Raw genomic sequence first — 15,553 nt, 5'->3', positions numbered from 1 at the left:
TTTTGATTCTGACTTGACTTCCAGACTTCCCATCCTCCCCCAATGATACACTTCCCACTGTATGATGACCACACTTCTGGTCCCACTTCCAGACCTACAACCCTCTTGTGCAGACTCCTGACACCATTCCAGCTTTGTTTTCTGCCTGATGACCTGAATTCCATCATGAAGCCCAGCTGCAAATCCACCCTCAAAGGATTTTCAATGGACTTCACATCTCCACTTAAAACTACTACACCTGCATATGCAACTCTGCCTGGAAAAAAAAACTGCTACTCGGATTTTTGAGACACCAGTGTAAGAATCCTTGCATTTCTAAAGCCAACAGCAAAACAAATCATAGGGGGGGAAAAAATGGGTGTAGCCAAGAAAAAGTCAAGATACAACACATTCAAATCATGATTTAAAGATGCACCCAAAATCCCCCACACAAATATTCTGAGTAAAGGCAGTGTTCCCTCTGCTATTTCATTACAGGCAGACTGCCTACTTAATAACTAACATTTCAAATGAAACCCCAACTGGTTTAATAATCATTTTAAGCACTGAAGTGCTGGCCATATTTCCTTTCATACATACTTTTCCATTGAGCTGTTGATCATTTCTGCACATTATAATAAAAACAATACCTCACCCATGATTCACCATTAAACCCCACCAGAACTAAAGCTCTCCCAAAAACCTGAGCTAGAGGCAGATCCTGCAAAGGAAATGAGGACACAAGATTTGTTGTTTTTTTTTTTTTTAATTGAAAGTGAAATAATTTGTATTTTAAACTGTAAATTCACTCTTGTGGCTCATTTAGGTGACTTAAATTGCAGGCTGACTCTGCTCACAGCTTCTGCAAAATCTTGCTTGGCAATGAGGCCATCCTGTTGGATTTCAAAGCCCTTTGCTCACTTGGTGGTGGGTTCTCATCTTTGGCTTACACCAGCACCAGCCCTTTCACTTTGATGGGAACTGTATTTGTGCCACCAGGGAAAAACAACACACCCCTAAGCAAAGCAATCCAAACCCATGCCAGCAACATTTCCCAGTTCTGAAGAACTCCCTCTGCCAGGAATATACAGAAATGCACCGACATGAAAAAGCCAATTAAAGCTTTAATTCAGGTTGAGAGGACCAAGCCACGCTGATGCACGAGCAGAAGCAGCATTTGCTCCCCTCACTTCTCTCACCAATATATTTATTTTTTTAAGTACTGAGCATAATTTGCTCCTTCAGCTTCAAGTATGAGAGAAATCCACATACAGAGGTACTTCACCAAAAAAAAAACAACAAAACAAACCTAAAAAAAAATTTAAAAACCAAGAAAGGTCATCACAATATGGAGACAGAAAATTTAGCAAAATGGATTGAGATAAGAATATCTCAAAGAACGAGTGTCCCCTCTCTGTACACTACATGTTTCACTGAAACCTAACAAAAAGCACAGCAGCTCTTCTAAGGGATTTTCTTCACGGAAGTCACAAATCCAACAATTCTAAAATATCTTCATAGAACTGTTAGACTAACAAAACCAAGAGTAACCTTTCCTCCCACAATCTGTTCATCACTCTCCTATGGCAATATACTTGTAGAAGAAAAAGCCCAGCTCATATTTTAATCAGCAAATTTGTATTCAAGGTTATTAATGATATCTCAGTGCTAGGAAATGGCCGATATCACATAATGCACGTTGCTAATTGAGAGCATTAGGTAATATTTCCTACTTCAGACTTCTCCCCTCCTTTAACATCATAAACCTTAGCTGCTCATTAGTCAATAATCAAAGCAAATAAAATCACCTCTGGAGAATTAGTTTGGAGACCAGTTTTAGTATCCTTTATAAGTTTACTTATTGAACTTGGATATAATTCCAAATACAAAATCCACAATGATGCAAGCTGAACAAATGCTAACGGTTGGCAATAAAAAAAAACTTTCCTGTGCTGCACAAATGACATTTCTCATTTCTTTAAACCCACCAGCTTTTAGTCAGTCACTTATTCAGCAACACCAGTATGCCTAAAGCAAGGAATAGCACACTGCTAACCTTAAGACAATGGATTTGGAGCGGGGGAAGAGAACTGGGTTTTAGCTGGACACTACATAATTGCATCAATCTATCAATTCACCACCACTGACCTTTCAGCAGGAGTGTTTAATACTGTACTGGAACCTGCCACCATTGCCTTGGGGGTGCTGTGCATTTCCCACCCAGGCAGCATTGCCAAAGCAGCAGCACTTCCCTGGCAGGGAGAGCCAAAGGAAGTCATCAGCGCTGGGACATCAGGGACTGCCACTGAGAAGGGCATGGATCCAGTGGCAGGAGTTGAAGTATCCACCTTGGATCCAAAAGATCATATATTATAAAACTTACCATAAATCTGTATTTGTATTTACTTGTTATTGTGTGGTTCACAAAGAAACTATTCCTGAAGAAAGGCAATTCATAGTAGTAAACTTATTTTATTATTTACAAGTGAAATTTGGCAAAGAAGCAGGGAAGATTGATTTCAAAGTTTGTGGCTCAGAAAAAGTGACTCATCTCTGCCCTGCATACTGAACAATTAAAATGGGATCCAAAACACAGATTTATAAAATACTTATAATTCAAAACCAAGCCTGCTTTTCCTATCAGATGGAAGCAATGACTCTGGTATCTTCCATACTCCCATTCAAACAACCAATTAAAAAAAAAAAAAGAAGAAGATAAATACTGGAAGCAAACTCTGTGATATCCACAACTATTAAATAATGTAATAAAAACATTCTGCATACTGGAAAAAACTGTCATCTGATCAGCACCTCATACACTACAAATTCTACCGATTGAAAGGAGGTTGTGCAAGTTTCAAGGTCTTCTATGGGTTGGTCTGACCATTCTAGGAAGTGTTTGGCACAATATTTTGATTACAAAACTCTCCAAACATCTCTTGTAAAAGAAGGATATGAAAGGTATCAGCCTCCTGTGAACTCTTGTTTTGTAAACCTTTCAGCAGAAGCTGATAACATTACCCAGGACATATTTCTCCACTAAGCTTACTGTTCAATGACAAAAAGCTGTAGAAGACTTGAGATTAGAATCTGTTGTTGGAAAGAATTGCAAATGCACTTAACTTTAATTCAGAACACTGAAGCCAACAGCAAGACCAATGATTAACAACCTTTTGGTGAAGGGTGGGAAAGCAGGTAACAGGATTTCTTAGCTGTAAGGTACCACTACATTTCATAACACTCAATAATTGTTAAATGCCTGAACTGTAGAAGATACCTTTTTTGTACATATTCCACACAGTACAGCCTTGCATGTTTGTTTTGGCATCAAACTGCCCGAGTGTTGGGGTTTGCCTTCCCCTCTCCTTTTCTTTCTTTTTCAGCTGCGCTGTTTTATTTTTACTATGTTTGATTTGAACTGCATTGATTAGTACAGGCTGCTAGATTACTCTTGTGAAGCAAGCTTAAAAGAATATAATTAATAAGAGAAGCAGCAGTGTTAGCACAATAGCATGCAGATGTTCACCTATTGAAGGATAAAAATAATTACTTAAGGACTAATGTCAAAGTACTTCTGATAAGAATTTTTTTAATAACCTTTTGTGCCTTCTGCATTGTGCATCCCATTCATGATTTCCATTAGGGACCAATCCTCCCACCCCACTAGCACACAGCTTTCTACATGGCTGCTGAAAAGCCAGCAAGGCTCTCTAATGGGCTCTTAAAAATAAATGTGGTTGGTTCTATACCACCATTAATTTGGGATGAACGTTGCTTTTCCTCATTTTACAGCTAATTACTTTGAAAAGCACTCTTTGCAGTGCAGTCTTCTGCACTAGGTCCTGCACTATTGCCATGTATTACCATTAGCCAAGGAACTAATCAGGCCTTTCCTTTCGGGAGCCTTGTACTGAGGTTTTCCCCATAGAATTTCCTGTTGGGCACCCTCAATGAAATTTCACAGCTGCCTACAACTGCATGCAGGAAGTGCAGTCAGATACTGCCAATGCTTTAAACAGGCCCAGAGACACTGTAGGAATGATGTCATGCATTGATGCATTTGCCAAATGAGCCCTCTTGCTGAGTGCAGGTACAGCACTGATTGCAAAGGCCAGAGACATTTAGAGAATAAAATGTAGTGCAGGTAAAACCCCTCTGAGATTATAAGATGAAGTATATTACAAGAGAAAGTTGTGCATTTCAGGAAGGGGTTTGGGGTCTTCTTCCCCACCTCACCTTAACTTCCACGGTGGAAGTTAAAGACTCCTGGGTAAGGCCTGTGCCATCCCACAGAGTTATGTCAATCAGAGCATTCTTGCAATACAACTCATTCTGGACTATGCACCAAGCCCCTAAAATAAGGCAGAGTTTGTTCTTCCATCACTAAAACCATTCCGTAGTTTAGCAAGCCTGGGAAATTTCAAAAGAGAAATCATTAAAACTGGGAAAGCAAGAGGACATCACAGCTGAGATCCATCCACTTCTACACTTTCACTTCCTAACACAGAAAATTCCTCCATTTCTTCCCACCAGAGGTCTCTACAGATTTTTTTTCAAGACTACACAAGCCCATTGAAAGACCAGAATTCACTCTGTGAAGTGAATTTTAGATTATTTAATACATCTGCTGCTAAACAGACTGCCCTCTACAAGACCTACATCTCAAGATTATGCTTTGCTTTTCAAAAGAAGCTCTAGTCTGGCTTTGCTTGGTTTATACAAAATAGGGAAAAAGCAAGACACTCTGACCTATTTTACAAGTGCAGTCAGACCTACTGAATCTGCACAGCGTCTATGTGCAAGGCTGAGAGTGGAATGTGTAGTATGTACTGCTGATTACTTGATTTTTTTCAAACCAAACACAAATGAAGTTTGCAGGATGAGTTGAATTAAAACCCAAGTTCATCTATTATTCGGGGAAAAAAAAGGGGACAAAGGCAGATTTTACTTCATTTTTCAAAGAGTTATTGCAGAAAAAAAAAAAATCTAGAGAAGTCTTGTCTTAAAGCTTTTTGCAGCAGAATTTTACATTGCAGAATACACAAACTGATCCTAGTCTTCAGAAATTGTGTTCTTTACATCCTTTTGGCAGTCACACAAAGATGCCTTGACCAGTCCCTGAATTTTAGGTCCCATCCAGCTGCTCTCCACGTGGAAGCTTTCTTTGCCTGGTCCAATTTAGCCCTGCTGTCACCAGGAGGGGTTCCTTATCTCACTCTGGCATAACCACGGACACTCCCCTTAGACAGACATTTACTCCAGCAGTGCTCAGTCCACACGTTCACCCCACAGAGCCATCCACACCAGAGCTCACAAACACCACCCGGCACTGCAGACCAAACGATGCCTAAATAACCAGGAGCTGCTTCAGGAAAGCTTGCTTGTAACACCAACCAGTCAGTTCTGTTCGGGCTGACAGGGCCGTTCAGACAAACCTTGAATGGAAAGTGTTGCTTTACAGTGGAAAGTTCACAGCAAGGAGCTGCCACGAGCCAGGAGCTTTTTCAGATGCCTGATTTTCCTTTTTATGCTCTTTTGCCAGAATATTTGGTCTACATTTTTAACAATTTAAAAAAAAAAAAAAAATTTTTTTTTAAAACAACAACAACAACAACAAAAAAGCTTTGTGTTTCAAGTCGGCAGGTTGCTCCTCCCGAGCAGGGAGCAGGAGGAGGAACTCCACAAACCTGCCTGCACAGCCCGCCAGGGCCTGACCTGCTGTGAACCCGCTGAACTCACTGTGCTGATCCCCTTCCCTGCGGAGCTGGGGCCTGACAACTGCCACGTGAATAAACACCAAGCAGCCAGGAGAAAAGCCCGCTATTCCACCTCGGGCATAACAGCGCATTTCAAAGCCGGCCTGAGAAGGTGAAGTGCCCGACCATCTCCCTGCTCTGGAACCCAAACGCAGCCCCCCAGCACCTCCACATCCCGCCCCTCCTCAGCAGCCACCGCTGCCCCTCTTCGGGGTCATTGTGCCATAAGGCAATGAAACAGATCAGTAACAAGACTCCAGGAACAGTTCGAGCAAACTGAGCAAGGAATTTTGAATCCCAAATCCATCTCCTGTCCTCACTGACTATACAGCATCCAGAAAATTTCAAGACCGACACTGAGCAACATCAACCCTCACTTTTAGTCCTACTCACACCTCTACCTACAGACCAAAAATAACCTCTATACAATAACGTACGTGCATTACTGAGGATGCCCAATTGAGGGTTATCCCTTCTTATTTTGAAGCACTAAAGTATAACTGCTAGGTGCATTCTCATGATAAGAAGTATTAAAAAAAATAAAATTAAATTCTTAATTCTTTGACTGACAAATGCTGCCTGAAACATAGTTTCAGCCCATCAAAAATGCCCACATAAACGATACCTTTTTGTACTAAAAAATATGGTAGAGACTTTTTGGCACACCATTGTCAGTTTTAATCTGCCCCTATGCCTTTTTGCATAATTTATTTCTGTGTCAAATAGCATTCAAATAGAAAGCTTTACTGGTTTTCAGTCTGCAAAAACCAGAGATTAGAAATTATTTTTCTGTCGTTCCTGCAAAACAGAAAATTGTATCTTGCACCAAAACCACAGTTTCAGGAACACCAACTACTCACAACAGACACTTCCTTCCCCAATTTGTCTAAAATATTTAAGAAATGATGCCTAGCCTACCATGAGCAATTAAAAAGAAGGATGATCTTTGCTGTTCCTAATGCCTGAGCAAGTTTGACATTTATACACAGATACATAACAAAGGTTTATACTCCTGTTCCACAGAAATTCCAGTGTCCACACTAGGACTCAGACAAAGCAAGTTTCAGAACTACAGTGCATTAATGCCTCCATCCTCCTCCTCTGCTTGCTATCCATGGACACTTCCCAAAGAAGATTACAGTTCTGCAAAAGCAGGAGCAGAAGAATCTGGCACCATGTGCCTTTTAAAGCTCCCTTCCAAACCAACAGCACCAGGGTTTTGTTTGTTTCTATTTCTTAAGAGCATGTTTTAGATTACACAAAGCAACTTCTGCCATTTGAAGATGCACAGAAATTGTGAACATACTAAAAGCTTCTGAGTGAGCAACATGGGTGGAATGGTACCAGTTCACAGAGTTTGTCTGAAAGAGAAAATTCCTATCACCATCTCAGGTGCTCAGATTATGGAACTGAGATGGTTATACAAGCTAGGGAAAAAAAAAAAAAAAGGCTGATACCTATAAAAACTAAATGACACACAGCAATCTGCCTCTGATACTTGCAAGGTTGAAAAGCTTGAATAAATGCTTGAAGATATAAAGACAGCACAAACTCTGGAGTTACACAGAACCCCACAGAAGATTGTAGCCTAACACAAGCATTCAGTAAGATGAGGGGCAGATTTCCTGGTGAGCTGTGTCCATGCCATAGGAGCAGTGTGGAAGGGCTGGTGTGATACAAACTCATATTTAGTCTTCCAAATGATCACTCTACTGAGCCCTAAATTAATCCAGATTTATTTTGAGACATAGGCACTCCTGGATTCTGCAGAGAGCTCCCCAATTAAAGCTTCCTCATCTGTCAGCAACCTCCTTTTGCTTTTGCAAATTAGTTGCACAATGAGGAAAAAAAAAGGGGGAGTGGAGAGTGCCTAGTGAAAGCATGGCATGCTGTGCTAGCTCCTTGCCCTGTTGCTGCCCAGGAGACCACACTTTGCAAATATTGCCAGGTGCTCTCAGCCACAGCCACAACAGAGATGGCATCAAACAGTAGGAACCCAGTTCTGGGGGAGGAAGGTGTTAAATGATGAGATCTTGAACTGCTTTCTCTGTCCTGATTCTGGCATCCCCTGTATGACCAAGCAGGACAGAATCACCTGCTTTCAGCAAAGCAGCCAGTTCCTGGGAGGAACACTCCTGGAAGCAGCACACCTTTCTGCCATCCTGCAGGGGCACAAAACCAGAACATTTCACCAACTGCAAGAATGCTACTGCAAATCTCTGAGGCAGGCCCAGCCTAAAAACACCACAGAGAAACACAAGAACCTTGCACTGAAACTTGGGCCCCAACCAAACTCACACATTTACACACCAAGAAAATTAAAAAAAAAAAAAAAAATTAAAAAAAAAAAAAAAAAAATCCCAGAGCCTCAGCTGACCTCATCTTCTCCAAGCTTAGTGAGACTGTCAAAATGTAAAAATTGAGAATGAGCCAACGTGGCAAATTTAGCAGCAGGAAGCTATATGTAGATGGTTGTCAACATCAAAGCTATGATTTTCTTGCATGTTAATGAAAAAATTACTAGATTCACAAAATCTTTGTATGTGGTTTCCAGGAAACTGGAAACTGCAATGATCATTTCCCATGAGATGCCCCATTTCATGTTAGTGTCCTTTCAAGAGCTGTTTTAAGTTGGAGGTATGGACATAAGAAGTAAAATTATTCAATCAGCATTTGCAGCTAAATAATTGTTCCAAAGACTGCAAAATTAGAATGATTCTTCCTCTTCTAGCTCAATCTTGTTTAAGCTGTTACACTGCTTCTAAACTGCCTCCTGAAACAAAAGCTGCCACTTCTGATTATAGAAGTCAATCTCAAAAACAACACAGATCATTTCCATTTACAGCTCAACAGTTCTTTGTACACCCAAAGTCTAAAAATTTCTATCATTTTTAGGAAGTTAAAACTGACCAAGCCTTTTAATTAATACCTTCAATGTAACATCCATGGCTTATATCCATAGCAAGTATTGGCTAAGAAAAAAAAGTATGTTTACTCATGGATACTTCAGACAAAGCAAAATCTCCTGCCAATATGAGGGGCTTGATATGGCAAAAAATAAACCGAAAACAAAAATGGGGAAAAAAAAAAAAAACTCAATCTAACTGAAAGACTACTGTTTCTATTTTTAAATTAAAAAAAAAAAAAAAAACAAAAAAAACCAAAACAACAACAAAAAAATCTTACAGCTTTTAAAAACTGGAAAGTTTTTGAAATATAGACTTCATACATTGCAAATACAATTGATGAAACATTGCTGTTCCAAGATCCAAAAACTCCCTAAGAACAGCAGCAATTAAGGACATAGACAGATTTTGCCAATAACTGCTGCTTGTAAGATGCCTAGCAGCAATTTGAACTCGATTTTAACTATTCATTTCAAGATCAGCCAAATTGGGAAGTAACAGTATATTTATTCTGACTGCTTTAAGCATGGCTTTCAGGTAAAAAAAGCAAACCTACAGTACCTACATTATAGCTGAATTCATGCTGATGCTGAAAACACACAAATAGTACCTTTCAGCCAGACAGGTTTTTCTGTTGGCATTTTTTAAAATAATCTTCCTATAAAATATTTTTCTGTTACAACTAGCTTTCACTCAAGTCAGGCACTCCCACCAACAGTCTGGCAGCCCATTGTCCCAGCATCCCTACAAAAGTAGTGGTCCTTCACATTTTTTTCAGTACACCAGACTGCTTTCAGTACCCACTCTGCTTACTAACAACCACAAGGAGGACACTCCTCAAGGTCCTTTATATACCCAGAATTGTTGAGATTTAAGCTGCTAAAAATCAACACCATCCTGTCCTTACTTACATTCCCAATGAAGACACATAGACACAAATATCAACTCCTTCAAAGTCAAATTTTTAACTGCAGACTAAGATCAAAGCCAGCCACTACCTTGGTTCCTGTGTTGCCTTCTCTCTTCTGTCTGTGCTGTCATGGTTGGTGTTTCAGCTCAGCTTAAAACAGACAGAACCTGCACCTTTTCCACGCTATTGTGAAATGCCTGGTTGTGTTTTAGGCTGTTGGTTTCTTTACACGGCTGAAGGGCTGTGCCATGGGGTAGTTGTAAAGCAACATCTTCAGCCACAGAAGACTCCTGGGTGCTGGCCAGATTTTTCATTATGTGGATTTGATGTCTTGCAGGCTGGATTCCAGTCCTGTACCGTTAAATGAGGCAAAGGGATCAAGAGACAGAACCGCTCTATCCCACAGTGCATACAGCTTAAAAGATTAAGTATTTTGTCTCACCTTAGATTTCAATTTTACTCTAATTCAAAAATTTTTTATCTGTAAATACAAATGTGTCCGGTGTGTAAAGCAGTTCTCCTTGGAAGCAGAAAGGTGAATTAAAAGGGAAGCTAGACTGGTTTCTGGAGGAAAATATACTGTTAATCTGGCAAAGGGATGAAAGCCATCCACTGAAAGTAAAAGACAATGCCTCTCAAACCTACTGCAACACCTTGTTGTGCCAAGTGAGGAGCAGTGTCCTTACAGTGAAAGACACACACCTCCTACCAGGTTAAGGGCTGCAGAATCTAGTACTAAGTGTGGATAAACAGGAGGAAAAAAATTAATTTCAAGCTTTTAGAAGAGTATTACAGTACAGGAAATTATGATAAGTTGCTGTAAATTATTCTGTTTCAAATAGGAATTTTAACACATTTGTCTAGTTAAGGTCAAAGAAGCCAAATTAATAAAATCCACTCTGCAAACTAACCATCAAGGGAATGAGAATCAATTTTAGCTCTGCAGAGTTCACACAGAGCACTGGGGGGGGGGGGGGTGGAACCAGCTATGTGCAGAATCATCAACACGGACAATAGGGATGTGTGGGCACACAAACCTCTTGGATTCTGCAAAATAAGATTTTCCACATATTTCAGCGTATTTTATACAAAATGCACTTTTCATCTTTAAAACAAACAAGGCTCAAAAGTTGAAGCCTGCAAAATTTTTACATATTTCCTTCTGGAGCATTCAGATGGAAGGCCAGGCTTGGCAGGGCCAGCACTGCACACACGTGTGCTCACCCCCACTGCAGCACCACGAGAGCTTCCAAGAGAAAGGGCAGGCCCATGGAGCAGCACTCAGGAAAATGAAGGTACCACAGTGATGAGCAAATCTCTTGAATCGAGTGTTCAGCAAGGCTTTATTTATGCACTTCAAGCTTTAAGTCAGCTCTCCTTAACTCTTCCACTTTCTGAGCATAGACAAGACCTTACTCAGAAGATTTATCTCAGCTCGATGTGTTAACTCAACCTTGTCCCTCCAGCTCTGACAGATGGGCACTGGCACGGCGCGTTCTTGCTGTTTCACTCCCTACCCGTGCAGCACCAACACCTTCTCAGCCACTTTCCTTCCCCAAAGCCTGAGGAAGTGAAACTGCTCTGCTCAGCACTGCAGCTGCAGCTGGACCCAGCCCGGGCACAGGCACACAGGAGACCTGGCAGGACAAAGCCCTTAGCCCCTTCCACTGCAGCAAGGTTGAGTTCTCCTCGCCCTGGCTGCTCAGCCCGTGGTCAGTTTTGACATACACAGGGTTTGTGTTTGTTTGTTCTGCAGCCAGACAAGCAATACAGCACCAAATGAGGTGTGAATTTACCCACTTCAATGCAGCTAATGGGCAAAGATGTTTTGGGCCACTGAAACCCTCAAACTTCAAAGCCAATGGAAATAAAGTGTTTTGGAGAAAATGAAGTCCAAGTGTAAACCAGAGCCAGACATTGCCTTTCGAACACATCACTTCACGTTGCTGACACAATGCAAAGAAATCTAACAAAGAGAAGAAAAAGGAGTTCAGCCAAAGAGAAAAAAAAAAAAAACAGGAAAATAAAGATGGCACAAGGCCAGCTTCATCACATTATTAACAGCACCAGACATACAACAAGTACCTATGTTTTTCTTCTGCCTTTGAAGTATTTGATTTCTGTACAATCCTGGTCTTCAAGAATCAGCCACAAAGCAGACTGGCGATTCTGAATGGTGATGAGGGCTTGCTTCTCTCAAGAGAGAGTCAAGAGGCAAAAATGCAGTCAGTCTCTGACCAAACTCAAAGCCATTCTGGCAGTTTAGCCTCAGAAATATTTCAAATGTCTCAGGTGCTACCCTATCTCTTCCTACAATAACTCACAGGACAGATATGCTGGTATACCATTTTACAAACAAGTAAAATAACAGCAACAAACACATTGCACAGATTTCTTGGCATTTTTTAAGGGTAGGAAATAAAATGTCTCCCTCCCCCCACCCTCACAATATTCACATTCTCTCTTCCACAAGCATTACATTTTGGGACCCATTTTACAGATGTGATATGAAAGAAAAAGCTATAATGCAAAATCCAAGCAGAAAATAAACTACAGAATAAATTCTACAGCAATGTAGAGAGAATGGGAAAAAAAAAAAAGACAGCAATTCTAATCCAGACAGTGTGTACACATACACTTAATTACACATCACTCCTTGGATGTGAATTTGAAAAGCAAGTAGAAAACAAACAAAAAACCTTCCCCACAACAAAAGCCTTCCAAAACCCAGTAACTGTAGATCGATGATCACTGGTTATCTCCTCTCCAGAGTTATCTGTCCCATTTTTCTCACGTACTCTGCTTCTCTGTCCTGCTCTACCTCAATACTGATCTACAACAGTTTCCACTCTGACCAAACACACTTGTAAACAAGCTCATTATGAACATGATTCATATTGAAAAAGAGAAAGGGAGGGGCCACTCTTTTAAGTTTCTAAAGCATAACTTGCAGTTTTTCCTTTAGTTATGTAGCACCTTGCTATCATAAATCTGCACTTATACAATTCCTATCAGTACAGAGAGTGTTTCTTGCACCTTCTGTACAATTTCTCTGTATCTCAGTTTTGGAGACATAGAAGAGGGATCATTTTTCTCGATCACAAAGCAGTCTTGTAAGACTGGATTAGTAATGGAGCTGTGTGGCTGCAGAATTTTTGCGCAGAGAAATCGTTAGCACTTTATTTCCACACAGCAAAGTGTCATTTTGTAGTTTTACACCATTACCACTGAACAGAGAGCTGCTACCATCTGGCCTTTAACAGGAGATATAAATCCTGCTTATAAGCAACCGTGGATGTAAAATGTAGAAAAGTTGATGAAAGATGATTTGTGCACACAAATTAGGGAGTGATAGAAAAGACGCCTTTTCTGCACAGTTACAAGGGAAGTTGAAAGGAAGCCTAATGCAGAACCAGGATTTTCTGAGTTTTGTTTCTAGAATTAGACCAGACTGCAGAATAAGGAGAAGCAAAGACTTTATTCCACCCTCCAAGTAAAAAAAAAAAATACCTAAATAGAAAAAAATGCACAAAATTTATCAAGTCTGCTCTGAACAAAGGAAGGTGCTAAACTGACTCAGAACTATTTACATAAGGAACAGGAATAACTTTTACTACCACTTTTAGTAACTGTTAGCCTGTATAGCTTTGCAAGCTCTTCTAGCTTCAGCATTCTCAAAAATCATTCTGCTGCTTCTGGCTATGTCTGAAGAAGAGACAGAACACTGTTTGCAATTTTTTTGCTGTGACTGGGAATTTGCATTGGGATGGGAAAAAATTAAACTCCCACAGCACATGTGTATATTGTGTATGCTGCATTATTCCTCCCCTTTTCACATCAGCCACCTGGAAACTGGAACATGGCACCAGTATGGGAAACCATTTACACAGATACAGTGAAGAAAACACAATGTGATGACAATAAAAGGATACATCAGCTTGAAAATATTGAAACATCAATTTGAACTGAGTAAAACTGCATGGGGGAAGGCTTGACACACATTGCAGTTATATTTGCAAAGCTATAAGTCTTAGAAGATGTTATAAAAAGCATACTCAGAATTTTTTAATATCATATCAATAGCCAGGCTTTCTCTACCTGTGCCTTAAAGGTAGAAATGTTTAAATAAAGAAGTTTGTTTCTATTCAGCAGAGATAAGAATTCCCAGAACACTTTAAATTTAGATTTCTTTGTTCACTGTATGAATGTTACTATCACACTCACTCAAAAGGAGGTGAAATCCTAATTAGCATTCACCAAGAAAAGATGGAACCTCCCTTTTAAAACCGTTTCTGAAAGAACTGTGATTACCATGAATTCTGGAAGTGAAGCACTCATATCTGCTTGGCAAAGCCAAAGGGAAGGACAGGGGTTGTGAGACATGTATGATTGCTCAGGCACAGTGAAACAGTGGAGCTGCTGCTACAGACAAGGTCCAAGCACACATATGTGCACACTGCTTGTTCAGCAAAACCAGATCTGAAAGTTCAACGTGACACAGTGAGTTCTCATTTTAAAGAGGGCACACTTTGTCATAAGAATTTCCCATGCTCTGGGTCAGCAAACATCTGCCTGAATAAAACACAAAAATCTGATTACAGCTGATTATGGGGGTTGTATTCAATGGAAGAACAAAGACCTGGGGGCCTGCTACAATTTTGAGTATTTCAGTAACATAAAAACTTCACTATTTCAAAGTTACTTACTTATTAATTTACCAGCAAGAGGGCTTGAGGTTGTAAGTGAGATTTCTGGCCCTGCTCAGCCCATGTGCACCACAGCACACCTGGAAGTCCCCCAGAGTAACCAAGGATGGACAAAATTTGTCTCTTACTAGCAACAGCCAGTCCTTTTGGTATTCACCATCAGCATCCAGGCTTTCCATCCCCTTAAGATGGTTCCATTACATACATTGATTTTATACATACACACCACATCCTGAACTATCTATTTGTACTTATTATGAGCAGGTGACACTTCTTTGTCATGTGTCAGCTTTCAGAAACATCTCCCCACCTTAACTTCTTTGCTGGAAGGGATGTTCAGTATCAGGAGCTAAGATCCCACCAATGAAACCCAAGCTGATCAGAGATGATGCTGGCAGAAACACAAGAAGGCTCTGTGGCTGTTCTCTGAAATAATTCTTTTTGTTTCACACGCTGGTTGCTCATATTGAAGTCTCTGGTTTTGTACCTCCAAACCCATCAGGATCTGCCTTGTTTACCCTGTACACACAGACCAGAAGGCATTCAAACAGGGAGAAAAGCCTCGCATTCTGCTTCTCACTCCCCCACTCCCCTGCTGCCTCCCCCCCAGCTCACACCACCTCACAGCCCATCCTGCCCATCTCTACTGAAATGTTGAAACAAGACAGGTGAATATTCCGAGAAAAAGCTACAAGGCTGACCATTTTAAAAGGCTTCTTATGGAAGCAAAGAAGAAACTAATTCCACAGAAGACCTACCAAGGCTTCTCTAACCCCACAGCACAGCACAGGAGGAAGATGAGGGCAGAACACTCATTCTGTGAGGCAGCAGGTTTCTGCTTCTCTAGGTCCTAATGGGGTCAACCATAAGAGGTACTGACAGTTCTCACAATGAGGTGAACACAAATCAGGATAAATTTCAGTCTTCCTATAGTCAAGAATAACTCAAGATTATTTTCTTGTCTTTCAAATTACAGTTCGTTGACTTTACCGCTAACTGCAAGTCAAGTAAGCATCCTCCTTTTAACAGCTGTTGCTAAAAGTAGTGGTATTTTTCTTCCCCCTACAGCACATGATCTAGTTCCCTAAGAACAACTTTGTCTGAAATAAATTTGTTTACTGAAGTCAGCATTTTTTCCCCAGAAGGAAGCAGCCTTGTGTATTGTAAATGCTTTATTAGGGTCCACTCCAGACAACAAGACTGAATCTATGGGCAAAAATGTCCATATTCCTGTTTCCAACAGGAAAGGAGACAAGGGACTGCACTGTCACCTGCCACTGTGCTACAACATTAGCC

General features: G+C 40.5%; 1 protein-coding gene across 15 annotated transcripts in view; it reads right to left on the bottom strand.

Moving 5' to 3' along the window:
* Positions 1-15,553, bottom strand: part of EHBP1 (EH domain binding protein 1) — a 206,149-nt gene that overhangs the window by 178,520 nt on the left and 12,076 nt on the right. The window lies entirely within an intron of this gene.

The sequence above is a fragment of the Vidua macroura genome, chromosome 3, assembly GCF_024509145.1.
Source record: "Vidua macroura isolate BioBank_ID:100142 chromosome 3, ASM2450914v1, whole genome shotgun sequence".
NCBI classification, from domain to species: domain Eukaryota; kingdom Metazoa; phylum Chordata; class Aves; order Passeriformes; family Viduidae; genus Vidua; species Vidua macroura.
This window is presented reverse-complemented; position numbering and strand designations above follow the sequence as displayed.